Source organism: Triplophysa rosa, linkage group LG4 (genome assembly GCF_024868665.1).
Source record: "Triplophysa rosa linkage group LG4, Trosa_1v2, whole genome shotgun sequence".
NCBI lineage: Eukaryota > Metazoa > Chordata > Actinopteri > Cypriniformes > Nemacheilidae > Triplophysa > Triplophysa rosa.
In genome coordinates, this window is record NC_079893.1 from 8,857,042 (window position 1) to 8,862,825 (window position 5,784).

The following is a 5,784-nucleotide window of genomic DNA, read 5'->3' on the forward strand; positions in this document are numbered from 1 at the left end:
AAAGCATGCTTGAAGTAAATACCAAATCCAAACAAGCTTGTCCAAAATCCAAACATTTAAACATACTTTTATTTCGACATGACTGTTTCAAATGTTCATGACATACAGTGGCCCCTAAAACAAACCGTGGACCCTCAATTGCATTTACTAGCTGAACTCTTATTTAGAAGAATTTGAAACTGGTATTTCGCTAATGTAATTAAATTCATATATTTCATGTGTGTCCAAATACTTCTCTGTGCTTCTGTACATTATTGTCTATTAGAAATAATATGTGCTCAAAGAAAAACACAATCATTTTAAACATCATTTTACAGGACTGTTGTATAAAGAAATAAAGAAACATATTTTTAAGCCATATCTTAATTTATAGTGATTCCTTTCATGTCATTTAGATGTCTAGCCGTGTCACATTTTATATTTCCTCTCTTCATTACACAAATAAATCTTTGGCCGTAATCACTTCAATATCTTTACTGGTGCACTCATCTACATCACCATTATCTTGACTTATAGTCATTTTCCACATGCACTTAAGGCTGTGTGTTTTCATTTCGTCGTTCTAAAGAGAAAGACTTTGTGGGTATTTAACTCATAATGACAAAGTCTATGTTTCATTCAATTTTCATCAGGTCAATCTTTCAAGCAAGAAATCTTTTTTCCTAGAAGTAACAGTGTTTTGTTCTTTTTCATCAGAAAAGCACTTGAGCATGGAGCTTTATTCAAGTATTGGTCGATGTTTCTTAAGCCAAAGAAACCAGTGACTTTAAAGATGCCATGAATTAAAACCTCAATTTTAACCCGAGCTTTTGTTGTATAAGAGGGAATTGTATTCATGCGAACATCATGTAAGTGTCAGAACTGAAAACGCCCTTGTTACTGAGATTACAACTGTTATCGACACCAGGCCCAGAGAACACCAGGTTCTGGAATGCACCTATCTATGATAGGTTGAACACCGCCTCCCCAGAAAGGATATCAACGTCTACTTCTCTAGCCCTGCCCACTGGTTCGCGCATGACAGAACTGAAGTAACACAAGTGGCGCGGAACCAGATATAGCTAGCAAGCAATAAACAAATATGCAGCTAAAGATAGCTAAATATTGTGCCATCCCAGGTTGTGGAAGAATACTGTCACTGCATAACCTTCCTTCGGATTCCGATATTAGGAATGCGTGGTTAAAGTTGATTTTTAAAGACATTTTAAAGACATAAAACTCACTTGAAGTTCTTAACCCACAGAAAAATAAAATTGTTTTACTGTATATAAAGACTTGAATTGATGTGTTTAAAACCATATTTTATGCACAGTTTATGTTGTATGTTGAGAGGATATGCTTACGTTAGACTAGAGGGGTGTATATTGTAAATATTAAAACTGTCCACACACGCACACGCACACACACGCACACACGCACACACACACGCACACACACACACACACACACACACACACACATTTAGCAATTACCGAGTGGGCTGATCATCTGCTGTGTTTGTCATGCCTCTGTTTCATCTAGTGTAGTCTGGGGAGAGAGCAAACAACCGCTGTCTAATCAAAGTTTGGAGCCCTGCTTCCCAGATGTTCATTACCTCAGACATTTGTCCACTCTCACACAAACATGTTTATTAATTAAAATACTTCTGTGTATGAAGTGTTTGAGACTACATGATTAAAAAGCACAGCATATGGTTCACTAATTGAAATACATGGACTCTCTCTACTGCCCAACTACTAGGTGTAAATGGGTGTAATTGAAGAGCCAGGTGTCCACTGGTACTGCCTTTTTACCATTACATTTCCAAACTTCTGCATGTTCTTAGTTCTTGTGCTTTAATAGCTGCTTGGTGATCAGAGATTGGACTGATTTTTACTAATTTAATTTGTTGCACACCTGGATATTTTAAATGAATGATAGTTTAAAAGAACTAAACATTATAGACACACAAGATCAAATGAAAAGGCTGGTCCATTGAGTACAATTTAATAAATTTTCTCATTTTCAAATCAACATCATTTAGTTTGATTTATAAGTTGTTTTCCTCATGGGCCAAAAACATTTCTTGACGAGGCTATTACTATCTTTGTGGGGACATTTGAGATATTTGTTATGTGATTTTAACCCTTGTATGTCCTAGTGGACCCACAACCTTACTTTTTTTAATTTACCCATGTAAAATCACATTTATGAATAAGGTGCTATGTGTTTTGTGTAAAAGATATACTGAAAGCTAAAATCTTTGTGTGAAAAACATTCTTATCTTAAATAAATATCGTCGCTGTCGGGCGGAATCCTCGTATCTCCAAAACCATTATTTTTCAGGAAGTTAAAAAAACTGCATATTTTTTGAGTTATTAAACATTGTATCGTTAAAGTTGGTATTATATCTTATATTGCTATCATATACTGTTGTGTACCAACATTAACACAACATTTCCCCAAAACCATGTTTAATCGGAGATACAAGGTTTTTGACTTGGGAGCAGGGAGATACGAGATTACGCTGTCATTGATAAGAATGGTACGGACACAGACGTCGCTGCTGCCAGCAGTGTTCATCAAAGTCTGCGGTCGCGTTGAGCCTTTTGACAAGAGACGAGGCTTTAAGAGCTAATGAAAGCTACCCACTAAACATTAGACGTCTGATGGACGTGCAGATCATGTCTATATTGCGTCCGTCGGTCCAAAACCAATGTTGCACGTCTACACGACATGCAAACAAGGTCTGCTATTTGGACATCTAACCATGACCCTATGTGGATGTCATAATGTAGTTCAACATTTGAACGTCGGACTAGGTAACTTTTTTGGACGTCTAAGACACGTGCAGAAAATTGACATTATGGATGTAATATTTTTTATTTAAGACAAATATCAACATGGTTAATGATTATGAATATAGGTTATTTGTGATGAAACAGTAAACAGTATCTGTTATTTGATTATTTATTTATTGAGTACATGTTTTAAATTTTCCTGTTTTTCCTCTAATTTTCTGGTTTATTTTGTGACTGGACCGCAGTTTTTTTCTACATCGTTGTGTTTAATGTGTTAGATGTTATCAAGAAAATTCTAACTTTTGAGTTAGCCGAAAGCAAATATATTGCGGCAGTGGACTCGTCGAGTTGTAGGCTGTGTGGTACACGACCGTTATGATTTGAACCAGTCAACGCCACTCTGATTGGCTGAGGCAGCAAGTCATCATAACCAAACCAGTAAACGCCACTCTGATAAGCCGAGGCAACACGCCAAGCATTCGGCACGTATACTTCTGAAGCAAGTGGACGACGTTCGGCTCTGTTCAGCTAAAGCAAAATCATCGTTTTCCACTCAGTTGAAGGTAAATTCGGTCAGCTTATTTAATTTTATGTTCATTTATAGTGTTAGCTGTTTTAGCTTTGTTGTCTTAAACTACCCAAACCTGCTATGGGTACAATTAGCATTGCATCTCTTCCCAATATAAGATAAGGCTTCATTCAGTGATTAACAACACTACAGGATTGTATTCCCTTCCAAGATGTACAATATAATCATATAACATGTAGTTTGACCTGTTTCTTTGAGAGTTTTACAAGTCTGGAAGTAAAGGATAGCTTAGCTTAACGCAATTTAGTGCACTCGCACACAGTTAGGTTCCTCTGGGGAGTGTCGGTCAACTTTATCATGGACTTATTCCAACAGGTGCTGCAAATTGCAAGAATTGGAGGGAAGAACACCAAGGACTGTGTCCACAATGTCCTTGACAGGAATGTTTCTACATACAGTATGAATTGTGTGTGACGTGTGGGTGATCTGTGGTTTTCAATGTCTGAACAATGCATCGGTTCATTTGTCGTTTTTTCTTGCTTAACTCTTGTCCACCCCTTGGTAATTTTTTTTGCATTTTTCAATTAAAAATACTCCATTTCAAGTTCACAACACAATGCATTGTGAGCTTATAGACCAGCTTTTCAGGGACAAGGAGATATGTTGTATGAGGAATAAAAGGAGGGGACCACTGTAGAAGACACTACTCGACGTAGTATAAAGGGTTTATGACATGCATAATGTTATTCCTACATATATCATTTACATTGAATTATAAATGTTATCTATTTTCTTTAGGCTCTTCACTTGAGCCCTGATGGCGCAATTCAGTATGAAGGGGAAGGGAAAAAGGGCATGAAACATTTGGAGAAGACACAGGTGTGTAGAGCAATGAAAGGTAAGCCCATATTTCATGTTGATCAAGGGAAGATAATTAGCTCCTGCCAATCTGTGAATAATGACTTAATTGGACAAAACATGTCCTTCCCTGTTGACATTTAAAATACAATGCTTACTGTCTACCATGGCTATTTTATCATTTGCTTAGGTGGTATTGTATCAATCCAGTATTGGTAGTTTTGCTTATGAGTAAAGGGACTTTGTGTAATGACTGCAGATTGCCTTTGCATATTTCTAATAATCTGCCTTTTTTTCTACTTGTGCAGATGGAGTCATGAAATTTGATGACACAGCCACAGAGGACTTCATGGGGATGAACGCTTCAGAACATCTGAAGCATGCACCGCAAAGAAGTGTAGGACATGCAGCAGCCACTCAGGACTGATTATCCACTGTGGTGCATCTTGTCATAGTTTTGTTTACACAGCTTTTGTACATTGTCTTCTTTTCTGTGTTCAGTATAGTTGCTTATGGTTGGATTCTTACCTCAAAACACTGTAATTATTTTCTTATTTTTATTTTACCCTCAGTGTTGATTTTAGAAAGTTAACTGTTCTGCTGGGTTAAGATGGGGGTTAATGAATCCATCAATCCTTTTCTATTACTGGTAGTTTCACTTTCATTTTAGTTTCGGCAGACAATCAAAGGTAAAGCATGTTGGCTTCAACTGATACACAACATCGAAGTGATGTCTGCATGCAAGCCATTCAATTCACGTTCCTTGTTTTTACTGGTAGTTGGCAGGGAATTCAACAAGTCAAAGCTTTATTAGTGACATGTTTGTGAAAGTGAATAAAAATAAAGATGGAAATAAATGAGTGGTGATTGAATTGTGATTTATTTGTAAACCTCTGTGTATAACTGTAGTCCCATGTGTTTCCAGAAAGTTGAGGACCTGTCTCCTGCACCAGTTCATTTTCCTAGCTTAGTTTGGCTCAGCAGCAGGTTTGAACTGGAAATGCATGTTACACCTTTGTTTGCTTTTCCAGTTAACATCTGCTGCTGTGACAGTCAAATGAAGCTAAAGGATAATGAACTTGAACAGGATGCCATCTTCTGAAATGGGACTACAGTTATGCACAGAGCCTAGAAGCCTTATAAAAACGTCTAAATGTATAAAAATATTTTAAATTTGATGTAGAAAAGACGTCAACAACGACCACATTTGTACTACAATTAGCCCCTATACAGAGGTCCTGTGGACGTCAATGCTGGACGTTCGGAAGACGTTGAAAAAAAGACGTCGTCTGGCGTCACAGTCCGCACCTTCCGAGGACCCAAATTGGACGTGCAGAAATGACGTACATAAGACGTCGTTTGGACGTATCTTTGCGCAGTGGGTAATGATTGTGGTCACATACATCTTCCTAAACTCTATTTTAAAGGATTAAGAACTATAAGTGATGTAATACAAAAAACGATGAGCTGACTAGGTTGTCTAATAGGCGGAAATTAGCCGAATCTGCTCGCAAATTTACCTTCGTGGCTCACGGCTTCCTTCTGCACCGAAGCATTACAGCTATCGATTTTTAACAAAACAGACCTACTCAAATGTATCTAACCTAACTATTTTCA

General features: G+C 37.4%; 1 long non-coding RNA gene across 1 annotated transcript; it reads left to right on the plus strand.

The window, feature by feature from the left end:
• Positions 1-2,665: 2,665 nt before the first annotated feature.
• LOC130553339 (uncharacterized) lies at positions 2,666-5,027 on the plus strand. Its single transcript, XR_008962849.1, has 3 exons — positions 2,666-3,343; positions 3,685-4,207; positions 4,476-5,027. It is a non-coding gene; the product is annotated as an uncharacterized LOC130553339 (long non-coding RNA).
• Positions 5,028-5,784: the final 757 nt, after the last annotated feature.